At 44.2% G+C, this 14,130-nt stretch overlaps 1 protein-coding gene across 6 annotated transcripts in view; it reads left to right on the top strand.

The window, feature by feature from the left end:
- The window catches only part of plxna4 (plexin A4), an 804,472-nt gene that overhangs the window by 275,350 nt on the left and 514,992 nt on the right, over window positions 1-14,130 (top strand). The gene's annotated exons all lie outside the window — the stretch shown is intronic.

Consider the following 14,130-nt stretch of genomic DNA (forward strand, 5'->3'; position numbering starts at 1 on the left):
CCATCAGGAAGAGGTACAGGAGTCTCAAGACCCACCCCACCAGGTTCAGAAATAGTTATTACCCCTCACCATCAGGTTCTTGAACCAGAGGGGATAACTTCACTCAACGTCACTCCCCCGCAACACTGAATTGATTCCACAACCTATGGACTGCCTTTCAAGTACTCCACATCTCTTTTGCACATTGGTTGTCCATCTGTCCTTGTTGTGTGCAGTTTTTCAGAGTTCAAAGTACATTTATTATCAAAGTATGTATATATTATACAGCCTTGAGATTCATCTCCTTACAGGCAGCCACAAAACAAAGAACCCCAAAAGAACCCATAAAAAAAAGTGACAAACACCAAATGTTCAGAGAGAGAGAGAGAGAGAGAGAGAGAGAGAGAAAGAGAAAGAGAGAAACAAAAGCACGTTGTGCTAACAATAAAAGTAAGCCAATAGCATTTCGAATGAAAGTGAGTCCTCAGACACAAAGCCCCGAGCCGCCAGAGCAGGCCACAGCCTCTGCCTCAGCCTCAGTTCAGCGTGTGGAGGAGTGGGTTTTGCGGAGCCCACAGACACGAAGCCCAGAGCAGGCCACAGCCTCTGCCTCAGCCTCAGTTCAGCGTGTGGAGGAGTGGGTTTTGCGGAGCCCACAGACACGAAGCCCAGAGCAGGCCACAGCCTCTGCCTCAGCCTCAGTTCAGCGTGTGGAGGAGTGGGTTTTGCGGAGCCCACAGACATGAAGCCCAGAGCAGGCCACAGCCTCTGCCTCAGCCTCAGTTCAGTAAAGAGCAGAGTAGACTTTGATTCTATTGTGTTTTTATATTTACTGGAATGCCTGAAAGAAAATGAATTTCAGGACTGTATGTGGTGATGTATATGTACTTTGATAATACATTTATTTTGAAAATAAATTTATCTTGAACTTTGAGGTAAAACAGTGTTAAGGACACTAGGAGGAACCTTCTCCTGGGTTTGAAACACCATGTTGGATCTGTCATGTCCAGAGAGGGCAGTGCCTGGATCACTTTGACATCTGAATGGTACATCTCCTTTAATGCAATACTCCCTCAACACTACCCTGCCACTTTATTAGGTACACCTGCTTGTTAATGCAAATATCCAACCAGCCAATCATGTGGCAGGAACTCAATGCATAAAAGCTCATAGACATGGTCGAGAGGCTCATTTGTTGCTCAGACCAAATGTCAGAGTGGGGGAAGAAATAAGATCTAAGTGACTGAGACTGTGGAATGATTGTTGGTGCCAGACGGGGTGGTTTGAGAATCTCAGAAACTGCTGACCTCCTGGCATTTTCACACACAACGCACTCTAGTCTAGAGTTGCCAGAGAATGGCATGAAAAACAATAGAAACATCTGGTGAGCAGCAGTTCTCTGGGTGAACATGACTTGTTAATGATAGAGGTCAGAGGCGAAAGGCCAGACTGGTTCAAGCTGACAGGAAGGCAACAGTAACTCAAATAACTATGTATTGCAACAGTGGTGTGCAGAATAGCATCTCTGAATGCACAACGTGTCAAACTTTGAAGTAGATAGGCTTCCGCAGCAGAAGACCACGAACATATTCTCAGTGTCCACTTCACGAGATAAATTTATTAGGTGTCTGGATATATAACAAATAGATTTGAGTAACTTTGATATAAACTTTTATTTGTAATCGTGCAGGATTATGAACACAATGCAAGGAGAGGTCCTTCGGTTTCTACATTGTTCCACACTAATTAAGCTAACGACACCTTATTAAACTGATCTCTTCTGCCCGCAGATGGTACATATCCCTCCATTCTCTGCATATTCATGTGCCTATCCAAACAAATATTATGCAACCGCCTTTTCATTAGCGGCTGTTGTGATAGTTGAGATCTACCTACATTACAGAGCTGAACTTTTAACCCCACGTCTCCCTGCGATGCCTTCTGCAGAGTGCTTGGGTGTAATGTTTCCCTGACCTGGTCGCTGAGTGGAGAAGGCAGGGTGAGTTACACTGAAGAGTCTGTTGTTGTTACAGAAATCGATAAGATGAAGGGGATGGCATTACGGCTGTTAGAGGAGAAGGCCAGAAAAATGCAGGGCTTCCAATGTTCCCTAATTGGCAAGACCCGTCTCGAGCTGCCGGCACTCTTTACCTTGTCAATCTGAGCCTCTTGATTTCCTGTTGCATGATCCACATCAGGAGTATTTCTGTCCATTTAATTCATTCCAACCTCTTCACTCATCGGCCCATTTACATCAGGCGAGATTATATTTCCCACTATTACATGCATATTTTGTGTCATTCCCAATATTCTGCCTGCTATATAAGCTGCAGGCTTTGATACTGTCTCCTATCAGTATGATGTTTCCTGGTGGAGAGCAATGGAAAGGAACGTAAACCAGTTCAATTGATTGGAGCTCTGTGCTGGAGTCCTGGGAATTGGCCTGTGCTGTGGTAACCGGAACTGCCACAAAGCACAAAAAAAATTATCAACTTCTCCCTGATTTATTGCTTAACCCTTGAGACGAACAAAGAAGATTGACAGAATTTCACCTCAAATCAAAACTCTGAATAATTTACAAAGGTTTTTTTTTACACCATGGTTAAATGGTTACACAATTGTTGCAAAAAAAACACCTTCTCCATGCAGTTTTCTTTTTGTACAATGACTTCTTCACGGGGCAAGGAGAGCAGCCACAAATGGGGAGGTCCTGTTAAAACTGAACAGGGTGTTGGTAAGGTCATGTTTGGAGTACTTTGCGGAGTACAGAGCCTTTGTTTAAGGAGGGATATATATGGCATTGGAGGCAGTTCAGGGAACATTCAGCAGATTGAATCTTAGGATGAAGGGGTTTGTATTCTGATGAATGATTGAGCTGGTGAGCCCAATATTCATTGACATTTGGAAGAATGATGTAATAGTGTGGTGATTAAATTGCTGGACTTGCAGCCAGAGTTCTGGAGCATTGATCCAGAGAGACGAGTTCAAATCCTATCATGGCAGCTGGGGAATTTAAATTCAAGTAATTAAAGAAATTTAGTAACCATGAAGTTCTCTGATTGCTCTAAATGCCCAACTGATTCACTGCTGCCCTTCAAGGAATGAGTCTGCTGTCCTTACCTGGTTTGGCCTATATTCAAAGACTCAAAATACATTTATTATCAAAATATGTATAAATTATACAACCTTAAGATTTGTCTCCTTACAGGCAGCCACAAAGCAAGAAACCTGAAAAGAACCCAATTATAAAAAGAAAGCCCAGCACGCGATGTGCAGCAACATTTACAGGCTGCCAAGCACAATGGTCACGGTGCTCTTCACTGTGTGTATCCATGTTTAGATGTACACGTGATTAATAAAGCTAATCTTTAACTCTACTCCAGTCTTCTGGCACCTTACCTGTAGGTAACTCAGATGCAAAAATCTCTATCAGTCTGGGTTAGGTCTGATCCAGTCCCGGAGATAAGATCAATCTTTATTCATACCACAGCATCCAATACTCCATTATCACAGTAACCTGCTCGGGTTTATCCACTGACTGCTCTCTGCACTCTCTATCCTCTACGTTCTCCTTGCTGAATGCAAATGAGAAATATCCATTAGGACCTCACTTATAACGCCTGGCTTCAGACACAGATTACCTAATGGAACCCTACTCTTTTCCTGGCTGCTCTTTGGCTCCGGATAAATTTCGAGGATGTCTTGGGATTCTCGTTAAGCTGACTTTCCAAAGTTAATGTATTTTTTCTCCGAATTTCTTCCTTCTGTTTTCTTCTATACACTATATATTCCTCTAGGGCAGGGGTTCCCAACCTGGGGTCCGTGGGGGTCCTCTGTTATTGGTAAGCCTTTGTGGCATAAAAAAAGGTTGGGACACCTTGCTCTAGAGACCCTCCTTGATCCCTATGGCTTATACCTGTCATATGTTTTCTTTAATATCCATAAGACATAAGAGTTAGGGCAGTCAGCCCATCAAGTCTGCTCCACCAGTTGATCATGGCTGATTTATTATCCCTCTCATCCCCATTCTCTTGCCTTCTCCCCATTACCTTTGATGCCCTGACTAATCAAGAACCTATCAGCCTCTGATTTAAATACAGCCAGTGACTTGGCCTCCACAGCCATCTTTGATGGGAATGAATTCCACAGAATGACTATTTTGTGAATCTCCTCAACTCTTTGCTTCAGAAAGCTTTGGAAGCAGAGATTTTGAATATATTAGTGTCATAGAGTTTTACAGCACAGAAACAGCACCTTTGGCCCATCTGGTCTACGCCAACTATGATGTCCGTCTTAGCTAGTCCCCTTTGATTGCATTTGGTTCATAGCCTTGAGAATCTTTCCATAACCGCTTCTGTGCAGCAGCTCATTCCATGCACATACCATCCACTGTATAAGAAGATTGACCAGCAGGTAGTGTAGTGGTTAGCACAACGCTTTACAGTACCAGCAACCCAGGTTCAATTCCTGCTCCTACCTGTATGTTCTCCCTGTGTTTCCTCCGTGTACTTGGGTTTCCTCCCACAGGCCAAAGGCGTACAGGTTGGTAGGTTAATTGGTCATTGAAAACTATCCTGATATTAGGCTAAGTTTAAATTGGGGGTTTGCTGGGTGCACAGCATGAAGGGCTAGAAGAGCCTTTTGCACACTGTATCTTAGGCTCATTCAGAAAGTCAGAAGGCATGGGACCCAGGGAAGTTTGGCCAGGTGGATTCAGAATTGGCTTGCCTGCAGAAGGCAGAGGGTGGTGGTGGAGGGAGTACATTCAAATTGGAGGATTGTGACTAGTGGTGTCCCACAAGGATCTGTTCTGGGACCTCTACTTTTCGTGATTTTTATTAATGACCTGGATGTTGGGGTAGAAGGGTGGGTTGGCAAGTTTGCAGACGACTCAAAGGTTGGTGGTGTTGTAGATAGTGTAGAAGATTGTCAAAGATTGCAGAGAGACATCGATAGGATGCAGAAGTGGGCTGAGAAGTGGCAGATGGAGTTCAACCCAGAGAAGTGTGAGGTGGTACACTTTGGAAGGACAAACTCCAAGGCAGAGTACAAAGTAAATGGCAGGATACTTGGTAGTGTAGAGGAGCAGGGGGATCTGGGGGTACATGTCCACAGATCCCTGAAAGTTGCCTCACAGGTAGATAGGGTAGTTAAGAAAGCTTATGGGGTGTTAGCTTTCATAAGTCGAGGGATAGAGTTTAAGAGTCGCGATGTAATGATGCAGCTCTATAAAAACTCTGGTTAGGCCACACTTGGAGTACTGTGTCCATTTCTGGTCACCTCACTATAGGAAGGATGTGGAAACATTGGAAAGGGTACAGAGGAGATTTACCAGGATATGCCTGGTTTAGAGAGTATGCATTATGATCAGAGATTAAGGAAGCTAGGGCTTTACTCTTTGGAGAGAAGGAGGATGAGAGGAGACATGATAGAGGTGTACAAGATAATAAGAGGAATAGATAGAGAGGATAGCCAGCGCCTCTTCCCCAGGGCACCACTGCTCAATACAAGAGGACATGGCTTTAAGGTAGGGGGTGGGAAGTTCAAGGGAGATATTAGAGGAAGGTTTTTTTACTCAGAGAGTGGTTGGTGCGTGGAATGCACTGCCTGAGTCAGTGGTGGAGGCAGATACACTAATGAAGTTTAAGAGACTACTAGACAGGTATATGGAGGAATTTAAGGTGGGGGGGTTATATGGGAGGCAGGGTTTGAGGGTCAGCACAACTTTGTGGGCTGAAGGGCCTGTGATGTGCTGTACTATTCTATGTTCAATGTTCTATCTCAAAAAATAAATAAATAAGATCTTTCTTTTCTCACCTATGCCCTGTAGATCGTGACACTCCAACCCTGGGAAAATGCTGAGTGCATTCACCCCATTATTGCACCTCATGATTTTATATACCTCCCACATTCCAATGGAAAATGTCCTAGCCTGTATTACCCCTCTCTCCAACTCAGTCGTTGTAACATCTTTGTAAATCTTTACTGCACTCTTTCTGCTCTCATGACATCTTTCCTTTATCAGGGTGACCAAAACTTAACACAATGATAGTGCAGACATACCAATGTCTTATACAATGATTAACTCAAGTGATGCTGTAGATGCAGGAAACTTAGAGTAACACATATACACAGAGTTCCGGAGGAACTCAGCAGCTCAGGCAGCATCAGTGGAAAGGAATAAACAGTTGACGTTTTGGGCCGAGACCCTTCAGCAGGTCTCTTTTACGGGAAGGCAGATACTGTAGAATATTTGAGGTGGAGACAGATTGATTGTTGGACTGTAACAGTGTAAAGAACAGGCAAGAAAAAAAAACTCAGCCATGGACAGATCCCAATCCCGACTACAATAGGAGGAGAGTTGAGCACGGAGCTAGAAATCCCATCCCATCAACACCCAGAGCTACAGAAATGCCAACAGGGGCTCCAATGACCTCATCCCTGGGAGAGAAAGGACCTTCGCAAATAGGCTACACCTGGGAAAATGTCAAAGACTGGCCGAAGACAAAGGCGTCTGCCGAGCGACTGTCGGCCAGCTATGTCCCAGCAGGGGACGATGGGTTTAAGGAGAAGATGGGAAAATCAGTTGATGCAGTATCGAAGATAAAGCCTGTGTTACCTTACTGAATGACAGAGCTGGATGAGTGGCCAATGTCGCATAATCCTGTTCCTATTTCTTATGTAAGTGTAAATGTTGACACTTAGATTGAGGGTCTTATCTTTTGCAAAGTTCTTTGCACATAAGCTAGTCCATTATTTCTGCTTGTTTTATGATGGAATAAGTGTTATATGATGAAATTTATGGATCTTTATCAACTCGGTTACAACTGAAGGGCTTTATCCATTATCTAACTGAGCACCTGGAGGCAAGATTACCTCATCACATTCGCATTGACCAAGTGACATGATGATAAGAGACCCTTGTTTCTTCTTTCAATCACTGCTCATTCAGCTAATGATTTTTTAACTGGATAACCATGCTTCTTTAAGTTACCCCCCCACCCCTTCCCAACCTTGCTGGTTGCCGTTCTTCAAGGTCCCAGGGGAAGGGAGAGGGGAAAATGACTAACTGTCTCATATTGTCGATATACCTTCGATATTAATGACAATATTGTGCTTTTAAAATGGATTCAGGGAAACACCACTGTGGAAAAGTGAAATGACTAAACATATCCATGGAAACTCTCGATTAAAGATAAGAATTAGAATCGGATTTAATTTCACTGATATACGTCGTGAAATCTGTTATTTTGCGTCCACAGTACATTACAATGCAAAATAAAAAAAGCTGTAACTAATAATTAGAAAAACATATATGTAATTTAATTAGCAAGGAACACACATAAAAGTTGCTGGTGAATGCAGCAGGCCAGGCAGCATCTCTAGGAAGAGGTACAGTCGATGTTTCGGGCCGAGACCCTTCGTCAGGACTAACTGAAAGAAGAGCTAGTAAGAGATTTGAAAGTGGGAGGGGGAGGGGGAGATCCAAAATGATAGGAGAAGACAGGAGGGGGCGGGATGGAGCCAAGAGCTGGACAGGTGATAGGCAAAAGGGATATGAGAGGATCATGGGACAGGAGGCCCAGGGAGAAGGAAAGAGGGAGGGGGGAAAACCCAGAGGATGGGCAAGGGGTATAGTCAGAGGGACAGAGGGAGAACAAGGAGAGAGAGAGAAAGAATGTGTGTATATAAATAAATAACGGATGGGGTACGAGGGGGAGGTGGGGCATTAGCGGAAGTTAGAGAAGTCAATATTCATGCCATCAGGTTGGAGGCTACCCAGACGGAATATAAGGTGTTGTTCCTCCAACCTGAGTGTGGCTTCATCTTGACAGTAGAGGAGGCCGTGGATAGACATGTCAGAATGGGAATGGGATATGGAATTAAAATGTGTGGCCACTGGGAGATCCTGCTTTCTCTGGCGGACAGACCGTAGGTGTTCAGCGAAACGGTCTCCCAGTCTGTGTTGGGTCTTGGCAATATATAGAAGGCTGCATTGGGAGCACCGGACCCAGTATATCACCCCAGCCGACTCACAGGTGAAGTGTTGCCTCACCTGGAAGAACTGTCTGGGGCCCTGAATTGTGGTGAGGGAGGAAGTGTAAGGGCATGTGTAGCACTTGTTCTGCTTACAAGGGTAAGTAGCATCCAACCTGATGGCATGAACATTGAATTCTCTAACTTCCGTTAATGCCCCACCTCCCCCTCGTACCCCATCCATTATTTATATACACACATTCTTTCTCTCTCTCCTTTTTCTCCCTCTGTCCCATTGACTATACCCCTTGCCCATCCTCTGGGTTCCCCCCCACCTTTCCTTCTCCCTAGGCCTCCTGTCCCATGATCCTCTCATATCCCCTTTGCCAATCAACTTTCCAGCTCTTGGCTCCATCCCTCCCCCTCCTGTCTTCTCCTATCATTTTGGATCTCCCCCTCCCCCTCCCACTTTCAAATCTCTTACTAGGTCTTCTGTCATTTAGTCCTGACGAAGGGTCTCGGCACGAAATGTCGACTGTACCTCTTCCTAGAGACGCTGCCTGGCTTGCTGCATTCACCAGCAACTTTTATGTGGGTTGCTTGAAATTCCAGCATCTGCAGATTTCCTCGTGTTTATGTAGTTTAATTAAGTAGGTAGTGCAGAAAGAGAGCAAAAAAACTAGTGAGGTAGTGTTCATGGGTTCGTTGTTAATTCAGAAATCTGATATCGGTGGGGAAGAAGCTGTTCCTAAAACATGGAGTGTTTATCATCAGGCTCCTGTACCTGCTCCTTGATGGCAGCAATGAGAAGAGGGCATAACCCTTGTGGTGGGGGTCCTTAATGATGTATGCCGCCTTTTTAAGGCATTGCCTTTTGAAGCTCTCCTTAACGGTGGGTAGGCTGGTGTCCACGATGGAGCTGATGGCGTTTCCGACCCTCTGCAGCTTTTTCCGATCCTGCGCAGTGGCCCCTCCACACCAGACAGTGATGGAACCAGTTAGAATGTTCTCCACAACACATCTGCAGAAATTTGCGAGAGTCTGAATTAAAAAATATAATTCAGGCAAGTACTGAGTTGCTGTGAACATCAGAACACAAGAGAAAATGTGAGTACAATTTCTTATCAAGATTTTGCACCAATTTTCAATGTCTGGTTGCACAATTCAGAGAAGCAAATTCCGCTTAGACTTTGCATTTATTTGTGCCAGAGTTAGTGGGGAGGACACCCACCTGGGTGATGATCTTATCCTGTCTCTTTTCCGTTTGAAATAAATTGGAAATTTGTGTTAGACCTTGACACCTCCGACATTCTGTGAGCACACAGCAGCGATGGACTTCCTGATAACCCCGGTGTTGAGGACACACAGGACTGATACACACTCTGATAATCCCTGAATGTAACGCCTGCCCTGGATGAACACATTTTCTGATAACTCCAGTGTTTCGTGCATACACAGGACTGACACGCTCTCTGATAACCCTGGCTCAGTGTGAACACAGGGCTGAAGCACATTTTAGTAATCCCCATGTTTAGTACATACACAGGACTGACGTACTCTCCAACAACTCCCAGGCTCAGTGTGTATGCAGGGCTAATGCACACTCTGATAATCCCCATATTTCGTACATACAAGCATCCAGTGGCTAAACTTCATTACGAGTTTGAGGAGATTTGTTGTGTCACCAAAGACTCTAACAAATTTCTACAAATTGTGGTGTATAGCATTCTGACTGTCTATATAGAGGCTCCAATACACGGGATTGAAGGATGCTGCAGAGCATCTCAGGCAGGGGCACAACCATCACAGACACAACCCTCCTACCACTGAGGGCATCCTCAAAAGGCAGTGCCTCAAGAAGGTGGCATCATCATGAAGGATCTTCTCCACCCAGGACGTGCCTACCTTCGTTACTACCACCTGCGAGGTGGTATCGGAGCCTGAAAGCCTACACTTTCCCTCTGGCACCATGAATGGTCTGTGGACAATGAACACAAGCTCACTATTCTGTTTTTTCACTGTGTGTCTGTTTTTGTAACTTAGTGATTTTTGTTTACTGTACCGTTGCCACAGATTTCATAATATATGTCCACAATAATAAATTTGATTCTGACATGATGGATTAAGGCATTCTGTAATAACTTAGTTGTTTAATGGATACCCTTGACTGACACAATTCTCTGATATCTCCATGTCTATTACACATATTGACTGGCATCCTCTCTGATAACTCCCATGTCCAGTACACTGGACTGAGATAACGTGTTCTTTGTTAATCCTCACATTTAAGTTCAAGTAAGTTGTGGGGGGGGCTTTGGGATTCTAACTTTTTCTGTCATTCATTCTCTGGGGATTTTTTCTCTCTGTTTCGTGGATGTCTGCGAAGAGTAAGGATTTCAGGTTATATAATCTGTACATTTTCTGATATTAAATTGAACTATTGAAGTTCAATTTCAGGTTCAAGTTTATTGTCATTGACTGAACATATATACAACCCAACGAAACAACATTCCTCACAAAACATAACATAAACCAAAATATTGTACTATAAATAAATGAATAAAATATAATTCAAAATGCATGTAATAAAGCACAGCACAGGTAAAATATAAACAGCTCACTGGCCTAGCGATGAGACCTTGATGGTGTCAGAGTATTCAATAGTCTCACAGACTGAGGGAAGAAGCTGTTAGCCAGTCTGACTGTCCTAGTCCTGATGCTCCTGTACCTCCGTCCTGATAGTGGTGGGTCAAAGAGATTGTGAGATGGGTAGTATGGATCCTCAACAATGCTTACAGCTCCTTGTCTACAACACTCCTGGTAAATGTCACAAATAGGGGGAAGGGGGACCCTAATAATCCTTCCGGTGTTTTTTTCTGTCCTCTGTAGGGTCTTGCAGTCCGATACCTTGCATCTTCTGTACCACACAATGACGCAGCCAGACATGACACTCTCAGTGGAATCTAGAAGGATGAGAGGGGATCTGATTGGAACATATAAGATTATTAAGGGATTGGACATGCTAGAGGCAGGAAACATGTTCCCGATGTTTGGGGAGTCCAGAACCAGAGGCCACAGTTTAAGAATAAGGGATAGGCCATTTAGTACAGAGTTAAGGAAAAACTTTTTCACCCAGAGAGTTGTGGATCTGTGGAATGCTGTGCCTCAGAAGGCTGTGGAGGCCAATTCTCTGGATGCCTTCAAGAAAGGAGTTAGAGCTCTTAAAGGTAGTGGAGTCAAGGAATATGGCGAGAAGGCAGGAACGGGCTACTGATTGTGGATGATCACAGTGAATGGCGGTGCTGGCTCGAAGGGCCGTATGGTCTTCTCCTGCACCTATTGTCTATTGTGAATGATGCTCCTGTAGAAAATTGTTAGAATGGGGGCGGGGAGCCTTGCATGCCTCAATCTCCTCAGAAAGTATAGATACTAGTGAGGAGGTGTTGTGGGTCCAGGTTAGATTGTCCATATGTGCACAGCAGGGAACTTTGTGCTCTTCACTATCTCCACAGCAGAGCCATTGATGTGCACTGGAGAGTGGTCAACCGGAAGTCCATCGGTCATCTTGCGTGTTGTCCACGTTAAGAGTCGGGTTGTCGTTCTTGCACCATTTGACAAGCCTCTCTACTTCTTCTCTGTTTGCCGACTCACCATTGTTGCTACTGAGGCCCACCACTGTAGTATTGTCTACGAACCTGATGTGGTTTGAGCTGAATCTGGCAGTGTAGTCGTGAGCCAGCAGCGTGAACAGCTGCAGGCTAGGCAACCAGTCCAACAGGGCACCAGTGCACAGTGTGATGGAGCTTGAGATTTCGCTGCCAATGCGACTGACTGGGGTCTTTCCATCAAGAAGTCCAAGGTCCAGTTACAGAGAGGGCTGATGAGTCCCAACGAAGACCACTTGCCCACCAGCCTCTGAGGGGTGATCGTGTTAAACAACGAACTGAAATCGATGATCAATATCCTGATTGTTTTCTCAGTGGGACAGGGCTGAGGCTACTGCATCATCACTAGACCGGACTGAGCACTAGGCAAAATGGAAAGGGATCAATTTATCTCGAAGGTGGGATTCTATGCGATCCGTTTTTAGCCATTCAAAGCACTTCATTATTGTTGAAGTTGGTAATAATTTAGGCCATTACCATTGCTCTCTTGGGCACTGGAAACTTGGTGGCTGCCTTGAAACCTGCAGAGAAAGTGGACTGTTGTAGATAGATATTAAAGTGCATCGCTTCCCCGAGTAGCTGTTGTAGAGCGTGGCGCAGAGCAACAGCCTTCTCACGGCGCTAGTCTGTAAATGCACAGCACCTGCATTCGTGAGACGGACTCGCAGATTTTTGTGCTCCTAATGTTCAGCAGTGTTCCTCGGTCATACAAGAGACAAACAGGGCAAGGAATGTCACCGTTGGTTGGAGCCGGACTGCCGCTGTGTCCATCCGTGCTGTCGTCTTGAGCACAGGCATGTACACCTAGAGGAGAGAACACATTCTCTCTACGCTGGGCTGAGACGACACCATTTATGGTATCTCTTGCATACATTGTGAACATGGGCTGAGTTAAGAAACTCTACAATTTCTCCCAAATGCAGCATATGCACAGGACAGAAATATGATGCCTTTTGATACCCCTTGCATTCCCTTGACTAACTTGATGAATTCCCTATAACTACCCATGTCTTTCACTAGATACTTTTCATTCAATAATAATATATTTTCCCCAGTGAGGTGGGCTAAGGCAATTTCAGATGTAATCCCTCCCCTTCCCACTCTGCTTTACTTGAGTGATGTTAGACAGTCATTTTTCTGAAGAATAAAGCGAGATTACAGTTGCCATGAAAAGACACACTCTAAAGTTTATCTGATACACACATCCCGAGAGGTCACCTCAACAGAGCTGCTCTGAGAAGGGCTCAGTGGCAGGATTTGTGGTATTTGAATCACACTAACCTTTGAAAGCAGCAACCCTCCACAATGTTCCGTATCCTCTGGGCCATGTGATACATGTCTGCCCTTCATACTCAAATTATCCTGGGACCGTCCTAAGAAGCCAGGCTAATTAAACATCGTCTTGGTGTTGATATCTGTTGCATCGCATTATATGCTGTCAATTTCTGTACGGAGAGGGAGGAAGAAAATTGCAGTTTAACCCGTTGTTTGTGATACTTTTCTCAAAACCCTGTGCACTCAGCTTTGTGAGCTACCAGACACTCCTGTGCCTAGTGTCACATTATAGGCATACAATCAATCTATGTATAGAAGCTATCTTATGTAATTATATTTATTGTGTTTTTTATTATTGTGTTCTTTACCTTATTATGTGTTTTTTTGTGCTGCATCAGATCCAGAGTTACAATTATTTTGTTCTCCTTTACACTTGTGTACTGAAAATGACATTAAACAATCTTGAATCTTGAATCTTATGGACTGGGTTAGACTGATTATACATAATTAAAATTGGGATTTAACACATTTACTTTGAAATATCAATTTGCTTTTGAGGTTATTAGAAAGATACTTCTTGTTTAAAGTTGGTGAAATTCAATTAATTATTTGCTTTCTATCAGAGCCTTGTTATATGTTGTGTTATTTTTCTAATTTCAGTGGGCACCTTGGCAATTTTGCTCTTTTGATGGATAAATTCGCTTTTAATGAACTACTTGATTGTTTTAAAGTAAATCAAATTTTATCAAATTTGCTCTCATTAAGACAGAAGCACACAAATTCAGATAATAAACTCTTCCCGACCCATGCAAAATGCTAGAGGAACTCGGCAGGTCAGGCAGCATTTATGGAAATGAATACACAGTCGATGTTTCGGGCCGACACTCTCCTTCAGGACTGAGAAGGAAGGGGAAAGGTGCCAGAGTAAAAAGGTGGGGGAGGTGGAGGAGGCTAGCTGGAAGGTGATAGGTGAAGCCAGGTAGGAGGGAAAGGTTAAGGGCTGGAGAAGAAGAAATCTGATAGGACAGGAGACTGGACCATAGGAGAAAGGCAAGTAGGAGGGAATCCAGCGAGGAGTAATAAGGTAGGAAGAGGTGAAAGGATAAAGTGGAGAATAGAGAAAGAGGGGAGGGGGCGGATGGGAACTTTTTTACTGGAAGTTGAAATCAATATTCATGCTATCAGGTTGGAGACTACCCAGATGGAATATAAAATGTTGCTCCTCCACCCTGTG

This window comes from Mobula hypostoma, chromosome 20 (genome assembly GCF_963921235.1).
Source record: "Mobula hypostoma chromosome 20, sMobHyp1.1, whole genome shotgun sequence".
In the NCBI taxonomy this organism is placed as follows: domain Eukaryota; kingdom Metazoa; phylum Chordata; class Chondrichthyes; order Myliobatiformes; family Myliobatidae; genus Mobula; species Mobula hypostoma.